The 16,556-nt window shown below is 38.6% G+C and overlaps 1 protein-coding gene across 1 annotated transcript in view; it reads right to left on the bottom strand.

Annotated features, from left to right (window-relative positions):
* Positions 1 to 15,429, bottom strand: part of LOC145539802 (phospholipid scramblase 4-like) — a 42,252-nt gene extending 26,823 nt beyond the window's left edge. Inside the window, exon 1 of the mRNA XM_081573961.1 lies at positions 15,090 to 15,429. The gene's annotated coding sequence lies outside the window, so the exon portion shown is untranslated. The remainder of the gene's footprint in view (positions 1 to 15,089) is intronic.
* Positions 15,430 to 16,556: the final 1,127 nt, after the last annotated feature.

The following is a 16,556-nucleotide window of genomic DNA, read 5'->3' as shown; positions in this document are numbered from 1 at the left end:
CGGCCAAGCACGTGGCCAGGGAAGGAAAATCTCATAAGCTGAGCGGCGCAGCCAAAATAAATAAAATAAAAACATCTTTGTTAAAAAAAAAAAACTCTAAGGAAAAAATATGCAATTCTGGACGCCAAAAGCGAGGTAGAACCTCTGGGGTCTGGGCCTGGAAATCTGTACTTTTAACAGAAGGCAGGTGAAACCTTTGACCAGGCATGTTCGAGTTGTTACAGTGTAAAGAAAAGTAACAGTGCTCAACCACACCAGGCAGAAATTAGCACTCAAATGTGATTTGAGTGATTGAAAAACAGCTTGAAAAAAATAAACCAATTTTGAAAAAATTTTAAATCTATAAAAATGTTTTTTTAAAGTAATGGATATCAATGATTTAAAGTAAAGTATACCTACACATTGCCTCACAAGCTGCAGGTACTCATGGAATTTACCTCCTCCAGCCTCTGAGCCACTGGTTTCTTTTTTCACCACTCTAAATTCTCTCCCCTTTCGTGTAAACTTTACAATATGGTTTTTATCGAATGTTATATAAGGCAGGATAATGTCCAACTGGTACAATCATGAATGTTCCTAACTTAATTGTCTCTTAAAATTCACTGAATTGTTTCAGATTTCTCACTCAGCAAGGCGAATAGTGCCAGAAGTTGAAGAAAGGCTGACTTTTGGCTTTCTATCAAATGGAAATCAGAAAACTGAGCTGTGTCTCCGTAATAGGCTAGCATTACACGGTCCACAGATCTCTTAATTGTAGAGGCCTTGGCATTTTCAAGGCTGAGGTTACTTACAGGGAAATTGAAGCCAAGTGAAATGTAATTAAGAGGGGAAAGAGACAAGGACATGGTAGGATGAGGTTGGGGAAGCTGGTTTGCGGCTGTGTAAGGCAGCCCTGATATCTTAAACGGCATCTCACAGCAAGGAGCATTTTCCTGAATACTGCTTGCTGTAACAAACACTGCAGCTGTTTTATATGCTCACTCTGCAATTGCACCTTTGTAAACAGTGACACACTAGCAAAGTTCAATAAAACCACAAGCCCTAGAGCCATACCAGGGATATTTGAAACTTCAGTCACAAAACTGAAAAATGACCAGCAGCTCTTCACAGTTGAATATTTACCAGAATGGCTTCCCAGGTGGCACAGGGATAAAGAATCCACCTGCCAATGCAAGATACACTGGTTTTATCCCTGGGGCGAGAAGAGTCCCTGGAAGAGGAAATGGTAACCCACTCCAGTATTCTTGCCTGGAGAATCTCAGGGAGAGAGGAGCCTGGCAGGCTACTATTTATGGAGTCGCAGAGTAGGACATGACTGAGCGACTAAACAACAATTTACTAGAATCTGTCCTAGTCTCTTGGCAAGAGAGACTCTGGGCACATGAGAATCTTGCAGTTCTTTAGGCACAAGGCTTGGAAACCTGCATATGAAATCTAAGACCTTGGGCTCTGCCTGCCTCCAGTGCTTTCCGCTGTGAGAAGAGAGAAAAGGCAGCAAGAGGTCCCTGTCTATACAATTTCTGAAATTTCTGTCTATTCAGTTTCTGAGTAGCGGCAGGAAATAGAGCTAGTCCTTGCAAAGTCCTAGTCCATCTATCACAGTCCCCTTGTTGTTGTTTAGTCGCTAAGTTGTGTCTGACTCTTTGTGATCTCATGGACTGTAACCTGCCAGGCTCCTCTGTCCACGGGATTTCCCAGGCAAGAATACTGGAGTGGGTTGCCATTTCCTTCTCCAAGGGGTCTTCCCTACACAGGTATTGAACCTGCATCTCCTGCATGGGCAGGTGGGTTCTTTACCACTAAGCCACCTAGGAAGCCATCACAGTCCCCTATTCGGGTTTAATGTATAACCTTTGAGTGAGTGAAGTCGCTCAGTCGTGTCCGACTCTTTGCGACCCCATGGACTGTAGCCTACCAAGCTCCTCTGTCCATGGGATTTTCCTGGCAAGAATACTGGAGTGGGTTGCCATTTCCTTCTCCAGGAGATCTTCCCCACCCAGGGGTCAAACCTGGGTCTCCCGCATTGTAGACAGACGCTTTACCAACCTTTAGGGGGTGATATCCTTTGCACACAAGATAGGATACTTGGAGGAGGGTAAAAGCCTGGATAGCTGGTAAACTGTATGCTAGCGCACTTCACACAGTATGGATAGTGGTTCAGACAGATCAATCTCAGACAGACAGATAGCTCTGGGACCTTGAGTGACCCTTCTGTTCCTCAGTCCTCCTGTGTGTCATGGGCATGATGACAGTTGGATCCACCTTACAAACTGTTGTGAGAACTAACCAAGGTTACATTCGGATAGCACTTAACACAGGGCCTGGCACAGAGCAAATCATGGACAAGTATGCACTTCACTAGATAAAATTAACTAACTGGTAAAGAGACCAAGAATATATGTCTGTATTAAAATGTAGTTTAAAAAAATGCTGTCTGTCATTCAGTCATTTATCACGTATTACCCAGCATCCATGTGTAAGACTTTATGCTGGCTTTTAGCCTGACACCAAAAATTCCCATCTCCTACCATCGATTAGGGTTTTGAGATAGGCTGGAAACCAGAACCCTCATCTCCTTGAGCAACAGAATACAAACAAACTATAAGGGACTGAAAATAACTACATGCCTGCAGAGTGGGGCAGTTATGAACAATAAGATACAAAAAGACCATAAACCAAGTACCATTTCTGAAGTGCCTAGGGCAAAAGAAGAGTACTGTGCATGGTCCCTGCACACAGCACCACGGAAGGGGTAGACACACCACCTAAGCTACGCCTCCTCACCACTCACTGATCTGCCCCTGCCCTCAGCCCATTTAAGAAACCAGCCTGCCCCCTCCTTGGGGAACTAGCAAGGCCACCTGTCTCTTGTTCTCGCTCCCATGTGCTGCAGCATGAACCCCAATCAAACCTTGCCTGAATTTATTGTCTGGTCTACTATCAATTTGTATTGATTAAATAGTCCAAGAGGTTAACTGGGCCAGTAGCCGTTTTAGTGGATATGATTTCATGAGCATTGTTTGTAAGAAGTTTCAAATTGGAAAAGAACTAGGAGAAAGAAAGTGGAGACGTTGCTGGAGAGCTTTTTTGTATTTGTCACTAAAATAATGACAAATGAGTAAGTGTCTGCAGGATTTGCTTCTAGTTTAGGACAGTGACATTAATTATGTTATATTATTAAGATGAATGGATTTATTTAGTAGTAGACTTTTAAAAGAGCAGAAAATTAAAACTATATTAAAGATATCACGTCTTTGTCACTTATTTCAGAAATACTGTAGATATTTGTTTAAATGTTAGGTACCAATGACTGTACCTTAATTTGCTCCAACTATTCCATTTTTACTGTTTATGCTTTTTTGGTATTATGATCAGTGCTATAAAATTTCTATTTACATAAATATTTGTACATTATCTCTGGCCATTCCCTAACAATAAAACAATGTAAGAAGGATTTATGTTCTATAGGTAAATGTTTTTTTACAGTTTAGGGAATATTTTGTCATTTTTCTTTCTAACAAGTATTCTTCAGTTTAAATCTAAATCATATCTAAGTGACCATCTCAATAATGAATACTATCTTCCTTTAAACTTTGCCCATACACTAAGGAAAATTTTCTTTTGTATTACCATCCCAGTGAATAGAATTCTTAATTCCTTTAATATTAAAAATAATAATGTGCTCCTTTGAAAGAGAAAGTTTAACTGATATGATGGCTTAATAGATTTTAAAGAATCACTAACGCAAAAGTATTACAAAATAGTAGGTACTCAGGAACTTTTACTTATATTCAAAAGAATTGTTGATGCTTCCTTTTATAAGTGACCCTTTAAGGACCCTATAAGGACCTATTGCTCCTGAGCCACTGGAGAAGACCCCACATCATATTAAACTTCTATTAATTTCTTCAAACAAAGCAAAATAAAGACAAGTGTAAATTTGATGGCTGCCTAGCGAAACAGCCCCCATATTGGAGGTTTAAAAGCAAAATATGCATTGTCTCTGATATAGCTTGCCTGTGGATTCTGGATTGAATATTGTAATAGCTGGGTAACTACTTTCTTGAAAGAAAGAAAATCTAAACACACATGTTTAGGGGTAGCCTCCTTGAAATCACTGCCGAAAACAAATTGGTTCAAATCATACTTGACAGAGGCATCCAGAAATATGGCCTCTGATCCACCCCAAATAGTATACATATAGGGTTTGACTAGATTCTTGCAGTAAATTCACTAGATGTATTATGTGTTCTTTTGCTTTCTCTTCTTTTTACATTTCTTAAATTTATATTGATGGATGAAAAGGATTGGAGACCCAAAAACTGATTATTATTTTTGTAGCCAATATATCAAATCAGATCACCCATTATTACTGATCCCTTTCTATCTTTAACCTGTATTCAAAAAAATACTTTAAAAACATCTTCATAAGAAGGTGAGGGTGGGACGTTCTGGGAGAATAGCATTGAAACATGTATACTATCGTATGTGAAACAGAACACCATTCCATGTTCGATGCATGAGACAAGGGCTCAGGGCCGGGGCAATGGGATGACCCAGAGGGATGGGATGGGGAGGGAGGTGGGTGGGGGGTCCAGGAAGGGGAACACATGTAAACCCATGGCTGATTCATGTCAATGTATGGCAAAAACTATTACAATATTGTAAAGTAATTAGCCCCCAACTAAAATAAATAAATTTATAAAATAAAAAAAAAAAAAAAGAAGTTTACAAATACTATTTTCATAGAAAGCTTTATAGAAGAGATACTAAAATAGAGGTGAAAACTTGAGGCACAGAGAAGTTATTAAAAAGGCTCTTCTCCAGGCTTCCCTGGGGGCTCGGTGGTAAAGAATCCACCTGCTGATCCAGGAGACACGAGTTCAATCCCAGGTCCAGGAAGATCCGACATGTTACAGAGCAACTAAGCACATGTGATACAACTTCTGAGCCTGTGCTCTAGAGCCCAGGAGGCAAAACTACAGAGCCCATGTGCTGCAACTACTGAAACTGGAGAGCCCTAGAGCCCATGAGCCCGTGCTCCGCAACAGAAGTCACTACAATGAGAAGCCCATGGCCCATAGCGAGAGTAGTCCCACTCCCCGAAACTAAAGAGTCAGGAAGCAATGAAGCCCCAGCACAGCCAAAAATAAATTAAAAAACTTTTTTTTTCTTTTAAAGGGGTATTCTCCAAGGCCTTTCAATTTCTTTCTTTGTGTCTTCCTTGGTGGCTCAGTCTGTAAAAAGTCTGCCTGCAACTCCAGTGACCTGGGTTCAATCTCTGGGTCAGGAAGATTCCCTGGAGAAGAAAATGGCAACCCACTCCAGTATTCTTGCCTGGAGAGTTCCATGGACAGAGGAGCAACTCCAGTGACCTGGGTTCAATCTCTGGGTCAGGAAGATTCCCTGGAGAAGAAAATGGCAACCCACTCCAGTATTCTTGCCTGGAGAGTTCCATGGACAGGAGTCTGGTAGGCTACAGTCCATGGAGTCACAAAGAGTCAGACACAATTGAGTGACCAACACTTTCACTTTTCTCCAACACTGTACAGTTAGTAAGAAGTTCAGGCAGAATCAGACTGGCAATCCAGTTGCCCTGAGGCTAGACCATGTTAATATTTTGCCCAAGACTTTCTTTTACCCAGTGCAGCTGCCTGCCTTTCCTCCACACCAAAACTCTTCAATATTTATTTTTGAGGTGGGACAGAGCTGAAAGTAGAACAATACAGCTGACTCTGAACAATGAGGACTCAAAGTGCTGACCCTCAGCAGTCCAAAATCTACCTATAACTTCATGGTTGGTCCTTTTGTCCCTGGTTCACACCCTCGGATTCAATTAACTTCCAATCATGCAGTACTATAGTTCTTATTTAGCGAAAAAATTCTGCGTGTGAGTGGATCCTCGCTGTTCAAACCTGTGTTGTTTAAGGGTCAACTATATGCACTATTCAATGAGCTTTTTGTTTCTGTAAGGCACAGCATTCTGGTGACAGACAATAAAATCATAAAGCAGAAACAACTAATTCAGATATGCTACTCTTTTGAATATAAAATTCATTTTAATTGGGTGGGTCTGGCTTTTGAAATGTTTTTACAGTAATGGTGAAACATTTATATTAATCTATCTCTTTTGGCTCAGCAAAAGTTTTGTGGATTATAGAGACTAATTCATACGTAATGTTACCATGGATAATAAAAACATTAGCTATAAATTTTAAACTGAGTCAGTTTATGTATTTTAGTAAATGAAATGAGGTAGGTGAAGAATCATTTTACAAAAAATTCTACAGCAAGATTTCCTGCGATATAAATAGAGCTCAGGAAGAAGATGAGCTTCCCAGGTGGTGCAGGGGTAAAGAATCCGCTTGCCAGGCTGGAGATGCGGGTTCGATTGCTTGGTTGGGAAGATTCCCTGGAGAAGGAATGGCTACCTGCTGCAGTATTCTGCCTGGGAAATTCCATGGATAGAGAAGCCCGCCGGGCTACAGTCCATGGTGTCGCAAGGAGTTGGACATGACTGAGCAGAGACAGATTCTAGATCATGAAGGACTACAGGATATATGCGCTTTACACATCAGTTTCCCTGGAAAAAAAAAAAGGAGGTTGAATATTCTAAAATTTCCTTTCTTTGAAAGCTTTTTGATTGTTAGTTGACTCACATGGAGATAGTTCCCCTAAATTTTTACATTTTTGTCACTTTTGTATTGTCTACATTATTATATTTTTGTGCTCATCGTATAAATTACAAATGTAATTATCTTGACCACATACTATTTCTACAACCTCGTATGTAGTGATAACTATGTTATTTATATATACTAAATACGTATTTTATATACCAAACACATGACATAGAAACTGTTTACCTGTTATACACATATTTATATATGTAAATATGTACCCAGGGAAGCTTAGGTAAACAAGTCATATTTCTGAATTCTCAAGCAGATAACTGTTTTTACATTTCAATTAAAAAATATCTTGTATGTGTGCTTAGTTGCTCAGTCATGTCTGACTCTTTGCGACCCCATGGACTGTAGCCTGCCAGGCTCCTTTGTCCACGGGGATTCTCCAGGCAAGATTTCTGGGGTGGGTAGTCATTCCCTTCTCCAGTGGATCTTCTCAACCCAGGGATTGAACTCAGGTCTCTTGCATTGCAGGTGGAGTCTTTACCAACTGAGCCAGCAGGGAAACAAAAATATCTTGAATGAGGCCAAATAGAAAATCAGATTTCTAAGTGAAAATTTTTAGTATTTTTTAGAGAATATTTAAAGCATTTTTAAAGCAGTGGTACGCTATTGAGAGCTAATTAATTCCCCAAATTAACTGATACAATATACATAAAACAGTGTCATTGGGTTTCAGTTTTAGATAACAACTACTAATTATCTATGAGATTTTAGGAACTTTGCATACATTGCTTAAGATGGATTGTAATTTTCATTACACAGGTAAGGAAACAGAAGCCCATGAGTTTAAATAATCCAATTAAGGTCACAGTTCTATAAACTGGGCAGAGTTGTTCAAAACCATCATCAGAGGCCAGGTTAGTATTCTAAATGCGACTGAAAATTACTTTCTGCAATTTACTGATCTCTCCAGCTCTCCCTACTACTATTACTGTACCCTCCTCTACCCTCTAAAATGAAAACAGGCTCCTCTACTGAGCTCCCTTTCAACTTCCCTTTTGTAAGGTTTTTGAAATATGTGTATAATTAGGAGAGAAATGATCCATGAACCCAGAGGAAAAAAATTCTTCAGAGGTCACATGTTCCAGTTCTGGGTCAGATTCAATAAACATACACTACCAAATGCACTTAATTTAGACAGAATGATTGGGCATTCAAGGGTCCTGAAAATTAAACAGTAACAAGAGCCTGGGAGAAGAAGACCATAACGGGAAACGCTCTCCAACCAGAATCAGTTTCCTAATTTTTCTCTCGTATTCCTGATGTAATACTATTTCAATGCAGCCTGACACACAGTAGCAGTTGCCAAGTGGACGAAGTCCAGGGAAGTCCTGCTGTCCTGGCTACAGCAGAGGGAAAGCGAATCTCTACAGCTCAGTAAGAGTTGCAGAATTCCCCAATATTTTCTCATTTTCTCTATTCCCTCATGTTGGGGGTGAAAATACAATTTTTAAGTAAAGGAATTAAATATCATTTCTACTGTGCATATTTAATTATTCAAGTACAGAAACATATATTTATGTACCTATTATAAACAGCTAAGAAAATGATGCCCTGAAACAGGGACATGATCAAATGTGCAGATGTTTTACTTCTTTTCCACTGGGAAAACTTCTTTCAACACCTTTATAAGTACATAAACTTCCAACATTAAAATAACTCAAAAACAACTGAGACATTAAATTTGAAATGAAAATTAACACCTTCTGTAGACAAACCTAAAGAGGATATTTTGTGTAGATTTTTAAATTGGATCAAGTTGTTAAAGATATTTTTAAATAAATAAATATTTTTAGATTATGACATTAAATCAAGTGTCTTTTTAAAAATTTTTGTTATAATACTATTCAAAGGTACTTAGCAGAAACTTTCAAAAGGATTAAGAGGATATGCAATGTTTCTACAAGGATTTTCCAAATATTAACTCATCATTTGATATTACTACTTTCAAAATGAATGTAGATATATCTTTGCCTTAAACACTCTACTCTTATTAAGAATATTTAAGAAAGTCAAATTTGCTACATATATTATCCAAATAATATAATTCAGTTTGTTCTCATGAATGTAAAATTACAAAATTTTCATCATGTTGAAATTGAAGAAAAACCATGCAAATATTTCATAGAACCTGTGACATACAGAACATACCCAGACAAGAATGTAAGTATACCTGTATAAAAGTTGGAATAAATTGATTTCCAGAGTTTCTTCTTGCACAAAAGTCCTGCACCTCAGCAATTAAATATGATGATTTTCAAGGAGGTGGATAATTATATAAAAGAAATTTGGAACTATTCCAAATATAACTTAGGATGAGCTGATGCTGCTGGTTCACTTTGAGAATTGCTAATTTTAGAAGACATTTTCACAAAGTTTATGAGGTTTGAAACCATTTTCCATGTAGTTTTGACATATCCTTCACTGCCCCCTCTCCCGCTGACACACCCTCCCTCAAATTCAGATCTATATGTGTCTATCCCTCACTCAAAAACACCCCTCTTCTAAAAGAATCATTATCTTAATAAATTCAATTAAACCTTCAGTTTACTAACACAATACTTATTTTTTCCCCTCAAACCTCATTTGTAAACCCAAGTAAATTTCCTCTAAAGGTTAAGAGAAATCCAAAATATTGTTGTAGGATTTTAAGTGATACATTCTCATTCTCACAAAAGTAGTACAGAATGAAACAGCAGTAACTGTAAACTACATAAATATCCAGCACAATAGTTAAGAAGACATATTATAGTGAAACATCATAAAGTCACATTTCTTTCAAAAATATGGTAGAAATAATTTGCAAAATAATCAAAATGCTTATAATAATCTGCATAATTATAACACAGATAGTTTTGTCTTAAAAAGGTATTTAAGATCTAGAGACATGCTAAAATACAAATCCTATTTCCTTTAAATTTTTTTCTATAAGAAATGTGTAACAGAATTTATAATCTGAAATGAAAAAAAATAAAGAGAAACAGAATTGACAATCTACTCTCTTAAAGTGATTTTAACTAAAAAGAACTCAGGTTCACCAAAGATGAAAAGTTTACACACACTTTCAAGCATAATACTCTTTGTAGATTTGAAACCAAGGTCTTGGCTCCTGTGGTATACTTCGATGATTAGTTTTATGGGTTTTTTGATTACAAAGGGACTGGATAGTTGAATGGGTTCAGTATGAATAAAGTCCGGTGACTGTAAGAATTCAGTCATTCCTATTCCACATTTGGGCAACTTAATAGGTTCCTGTTATAGGCACTAGAATGAAGAAGCTATCTTACTCAAAAAGCAATTACAGAGGCCTGCACTAACAAGATAAACTTAGGTCTGTTATTTTGGAATAAAACACACAATTTAAGGGTCTGAGAGATACATGGAATCTAGAACATGGGATAAATATTTAATTATATATTTGCATGAAATTAGTCATACAATAGTAAACAGTTTTTATTTTCATTATGAATAAATGAAAATGTTCGCAAAATCTAATCAATGTATATTATTAAGCTTATATAGTTTATACATTTTTCTTATTTTAGCCTCATCGTGGTTCCTTCCAAACAAAAAGTCTATGACAGGATATTTCCTTCATTTTAGGAAGAAGTTGGTTATGTGGCTTTATTTTTAAAACAAAAGAATTTGACTAAACGGGAGCAAACTGATAGTCACGGTTGATACATAACTTTTACCAAACATATTAGTTTAACTTTTTAAAAGAGAATATCAAGCTTCTTTAATTTTCAGAGGAGGCATGTCTCTGTTACCTGGAGTATAAGAAATAGCAGAAGAGTAACATAATCATGATGTTTTAGGAAACATGACCATGCCAATCATGATATCTGAAAGATTACCAGAAAATATATTATTGTGTCATTTTTTGGTTAGTCTTCTAGTGTCAAAAACTGTAACAAGACAGGATGTCATATGACGTACGATAAAATATTAAGAAATTTTACATGTACAAAAATAGCCATTTTAAAATATTATCAGCAAAAGTACATATACTTATACCACAGAAAGGATCCCTCCTACCTATACCCCATTTCTCATTTCATTTTGTGTCTTCCAAGAGGTTTTCTAAGCGAACACAAATATGTGTGTGTGTGTGAGTATGTGTTAGTTGCTCAATTGTGTCCGACTCTTTGTGAATCCATGGACTGTAGCCTACCAGGCTCCTCTGTCCATGGAATTCTTCAGGCAAGAATATTGGAGTAGGTTTCCATTCCCTTGTCCAAGGGATCTTCCTGACCCAGGGATTGAACCTGAGTCTCCTGCATTGCAGGCAGATTTTCCACCACCTGATACCTTCTAATACATATGGTGATTTCCTATATACTGTTTTTTATTTTGCTTTTTCATTTATTAAAATATCTTGATGTTGATTACACTTCAGTTCATATAACCTTATTTTTTTTAATGACTACACCACAGTTCAACAGGCTATTTGATGAAAATTTAAACTGTTCCCTATTGTATGCCATTACAAACAATGCTGAAATAAATTTATATATATTTCTCTGTGTATTTGTGTATTAAATCTTTGGAAGTAGAATTGCCTGTCTAAAGTTTTGAGCATTTTTATTTTGATATTACTGTCAAACTCTTCTCTATGAATCTGAATCAGCTCACAAAACACACAAAGTAGTGTTACATTCCTAACACTACGTTTTATCAAAAGTTTTTCACTGCAAACTGAAAGGTGAAATATTTCAGGTTTATTTGGCAGTTTTTATTATATGCTTAAAAGTCACTTTCAGCTACATGTCTGTGAATTGCCTGTTTGTCATTTGTCCATTTTGCTAGTTTTTAAAAATTATTTTCATGTTATTTATCTGAATAATATTAAAACTTTCAGAATATTTTCTCAAATTTGTTATTAATTTTTAGTACATTTTTGCCATACATTCGTTTTGATTAAAAAGTCAAAAAGAATTAGACTACTAAAAAAATGTAGTCTAATTTTAAATACTTTCCTTTTTAAAGGACAGTGTCTCTCTCTTCCTGAAGAACGAGTACTATAAAAGTGATTTTAGGACAGTGCTACTTTAATATAAAAGAGTATGAAAATTACTATGTTTTCTGTTTATAAAAATGTTAACAGGCTGTGAAATCCCTCAGGCAAAACTTTTCAACTTTTCAATTGTGTGCCTATAGGAAATCATAGCAATCAATACTAAGGAACCAGATAAAGGAAGGGATTTTCAAAGAAAGAACCTGAAAGAGAACATTCCAAGAGAAAGCAAATGGAGCAAACAAAATGAAAAGCTTTGTGATAGAAAACATATTTCTTCTACACTGAATGACAACTAACACATCCATAAAGGAATTATATACATAAATTACCATTTATACCCTCAAGATCCTTACTAATATTTTATTTTTCCTATTATAATAACATTACCTTTCATTTATAGACATGCATATATTACGGAACTATGTAACAGAACATGAATATACATAATAATATTCTCATCCTCAGAGCTATCACAGGTTCAATTCCAGACCATGATAAAGCGCACATATATATAATAAACATACAGACATACACAAACATTTACACATACTGTGTTTCAACTTCTTTGTTTCTGTTTGTTTGCGTTTCAATTTATAATATACTTTGGACATATTTTCACTTTAGAACACTTAGAACTAACAAATGTTTTAAACTATTATTATCCATTGTAGTGTACAATAAATTACATAACCAAATTCCAATCAATGGTTACAAAACTATGCCCAAATTTTCTATTAAAAACAATCCTACTGTGACCACCTTTGACACATATATTTATTTGCACACTTAGGAGCATGATGAATTTCAGTAAAGTGAATGAATATTTGAAAATTTTGTTATCACCATAAAAAAGTTTTATCAGTGCATTTCCACTAAGGGTATATTTCTCTCATCACATTATCGGAGAATTATCACACTTTCAAAATCTGTGAAACAGGCAAACACTATCTTACTTTGCATTTTCCTGATAGTTAACGTGGCTGAGCGTGTTTCTCCCACTTGTCATTTGTGTTTCTCTTACTTTGAATTGACACTCTTTATTCTCAGATGGTAAAGAACCTGCCTGCAATGTGGGAAACCTGTCTTCCATCCCTGGGTGTGGAAGATCCTCTGGAGAAGGGCATGGCAACTCACTCCAGTATTCTTGCCTGGAGAATTCCATGGAGAGAGGAGCCTGGTGGGCTACAGTCCATGGGGTCGCAAGGAGTCAGACACCACTGAGCAAGAAACACTTTCCATTCTCAAATTGGATTGTTTCATCCTCAGTCCTTAATGAGAGTTCTAGGCATATTAGAAGATTAGCTCTTTTTCTATTAACAATTGCCATTTGTATGTTGTTTTTTTTTTTTTCTTGAATCATGTCCCTACATGGGCTTTAGGTTTTTCTATCAACCTCAAAAATGCTTTCCCACATGCCACACTCACAAATACTCATTCAGCTTTTCTAGGTTTCATATATTTAAGACTTAAATTGTTTAAATCATCTACATTTCACTGGTATGTTAAAAGTGAGGGAAAGTTCAAGCTTTATTATTAGGTTACCTCAATAAATACCTAATTGTCCTACATGATCAATTAAACGTTATTTCTTCTCCATTCCCTGACTTTAGAAGTATGCTTAGCAAATGTAAGCTTTCCTTTTTACTTTATATGTCTCCTCAGTTTCCTTGTTTGGTAGATCTAGTCCCTATTTTATGGCCTTTAAATCATTATGGCTTTATAATATCTTTAATTTTATAGTAAAAATCCCCATATACATATGTACACTTTCCTTGGAATTGAAATCTTCCTGGCATGTAGTTGTTTTTCCACTTGAGCTGAACAGTTGTTTTGAAATCAACCCCCTCCCCCCCAAAAAAAAATTGGTTACGATGCTGTTTAATTTATATGTTCTTTCAGAGAAATTATATCTTTAGAACAATGTGTTTTACTATATTTTCACCTCTACATTCTCACATATAGCATATTTTCATCTATGTCTCTAGGGCTTTATGCCTCTTTAAAAATACATTTTCCAAGTTATTTCGTGCCAAATTAAACAGCTTATTTTGTCTTAATCTATATTCTAGTTTAGATATATAATATCTATTGAAAATTTAAAATTGCAGAGATGCAATTAGACACTTCATTAAATTCTCTTTTTTTTATGAGATTTTAGGTTGTTTTCAAGGTATACAATTGCATTATGTGTAAAAAGGGCTAATTTTGTGTCTTCTTTTCTAATCAGAATGTTAATGTGTCCTCCTGCCTACCTCACTGGCCTACACAACGTCACAGGATATGACGATGACCATTCTTTGCTTTTCCAAATTTCCTGGAAATGATGCTAGTGTTCCAAGTTTTCCCGTGACAGGTTTATCGAGATAGATAGATGGAGGTTATCCTTCTACTCCTAATGTAGTCACACCCAATAAAAAATACTAAAGCTTTACCCTTTTTAGAAGGTGGGAAAACCTTACTGCATAGTATCTTCATCTTTGTACTAGTTTGAGTGGATACCTACTAAACATGCAACAAAAAAGTAAAAACTAAATTGTAGATTCTAAGAGAAGATAAGACCAGAAAAACAAATGAAAGGAAACTCTAAGTCTTGAAATATAAACGTTTTATTCTATAAAAACAAAGCAACTGCTCCCCGAAATCCTGCAAGCCCCCTCCCCCCAGTTTGAAGTGAAGTTGCTCAGCTGTCTGACTCTTTGCGACCCCGTGGACTGTAGCCTGCCAGTTTGCTGCTGCTGCTGCTAAGTCGGTTCAGTCGTGTCCGACTCTGTGCGACCCCATAGACGGCAGCCCACCAGGCCCCTCTGTCCCTGGGATTCTCCAGGCAAGAATACTGGAGTGGGTTGCCATTTCCTTCTCCAACAGTTTACCTGAATGTAAAAGTGATGGGTTCTCCCGCCCTTCTGCCAGAAAAGCACGTCCAGAAGTGACTGCAAACCCTTTTACCTGCGAGTCGACCTAACCAGGGTCCCCAGCGCTGAGCGAAAGGAGGGCCAGCCGCAGACCCCAGCGGAGCCCAGTCTCGCGCAGGAGATGCGGGAAAGCGGCGCAGCGAAGCGGGGCAACACAGCCGGTCTCCGGGGGCCGTTTCTGCGCAGGAGGGACGGTCTCCCCAACAGAGCCTGTGTCCCAAGGCCACGGCCGCCAACTTCAGACCCGGGTGGGACACCGACCCCCACCCAGCGCCGGAGACGGCTCCCTCCCGACGCCCCAAAACTTCGGGAACCGCCTGAGGATGCGGCGCGGGGCTCATGGAGCCCAGGACGCCGCACAACCTCGAGTCCGCCGGCCTTGAACCTCTGCTCTCGGCATCCGGGACCCCCCCGGAACCCCCGGGACCCCCACCCCGCCCCACTCTCCGCCCGCCCGACCCCACTCACCGCCCGGCTAGCCGTCCGCTGGGCATCCGGGACGCCGGGCCCGGGGTCTGATTTTATCCGTGGAGGAAGACAAAGGGGCGGGGCGGGAAAAGGGTGAAGGAGGAGAAGGATTTTGAAACGAAAACCCCAAGAGTCCCGCGGGGGAGGAGCGCGAGCCGGGGGCGGGGTCCCGGGCGGGGACCCTCCCGGGGTGCCCTCCCCGCCCCGCCCCGGCCCTGCGCTGGGAGCTCCGCCGCCGGGGTCAGCGGTCCCTGGAGGCGCGACCGCCGCTTGGAGCCTGCTAGCAAGTAAAAACAGCAGGCGCAGGAAATGAGGAAGAATTAGTTGTCACCGCTCTCCTGTGAGGTGAGGAGAGGGATAAGACAAGTCGACGGCGGCCTGCAATCCGAGAGGCACTTTCTAGAACCTGTGAGGAAGGGCTTCCTGACAGAGATTTCAGAGTCTAGGAAGGAAAAGAAAAAAACCAGTCTTTCGTAAGAGCCCTGTTAATTTGCATCTGTCCCACCCCCCAGCCCTTTGGCTTGGAGACTTGGCTTTGGCGATGCAGTGCTGCCTGGAAACACTGGGGCGCGGGGCCCAGGCGTTTGTTTTCCTTTCCACAGGGTTGGAGCAGGCCAGTTTGATGTTGGAGGGAGCAAGCAAGGGGTTCCAGGAGAGAGAGAGATGGAGGAGCTGAGTTGCCTATGTTTTCTGAGAGAAAAAATGGCATTTGTTAATTACTGTTGTTAGGCACAAGTATTGTTTTCAAACTACAGAGATTCAGGTCTGTGGTCCACGGGGAGGAAAACACCCCACTGACAGGAACTGGGGGTCCCTGACACTATAAAGAAACAGAACTGGACAAAAGTAAGTTAGATTAAATTCTAAAGAGAGCTTGGCAGTGCCCCCACTGTGGGAGAAGTTTAGTTAGGGGAAAGCATATGGGAGTGGAGTACTGGAATTTTCCATTTTTCTTTTATGTATGCTATTTGCAATCATGCGTGTGAAATAGATTTTTAAAATTCTTATTGTATCTCTCAGTAGTAATTACATGGGACATTAGCCACATACTGAAATAATGTTAGATTGAAAGCATAAAACAGAGTCGTGCCAAAAACTACAGTTAAATATAATACTACTTGTTAGTTTTGTTTTGAATTCATGAGAGTGATTCAGAAATGGAGTTTATTAATGCAAACATCCATGATGGTCACATGAATGAGCCCCAGTAATTCAAGAGTGAAATGTGTCTCATGGAACATACTGCTTTGGGGAGGGATAAAGAAACAATTGAAAGTAAGGCATATGCCCCAAATCCCAAGTTTTGAGAGGAAGAGTAATGATGAAACCTATGTCTTTCTGAAATTCCCGATCTGGTGCTGATCCAACTCAAATCCTTTAGGGGATGAAAAATTCTCTTTTTTTGTAGTAATCCTACTTTCAATTCAGTTCAGTCGCTCAGTCGTTTTCTACTCCTTGTAACCCCAT

Source organism: Giraffa tippelskirchi, chromosome 2 (genome assembly GCF_054371585.1).
Source record: "Giraffa tippelskirchi isolate mGirTip1 chromosome 2, T2T-mGirTip1v1.2.pri, whole genome shotgun sequence".
NCBI classification, from domain to species: domain Eukaryota; kingdom Metazoa; phylum Chordata; class Mammalia; order Artiodactyla; family Giraffidae; genus Giraffa; species Giraffa tippelskirchi.
This window is presented reverse-complemented; position numbering and strand designations above follow the sequence as displayed.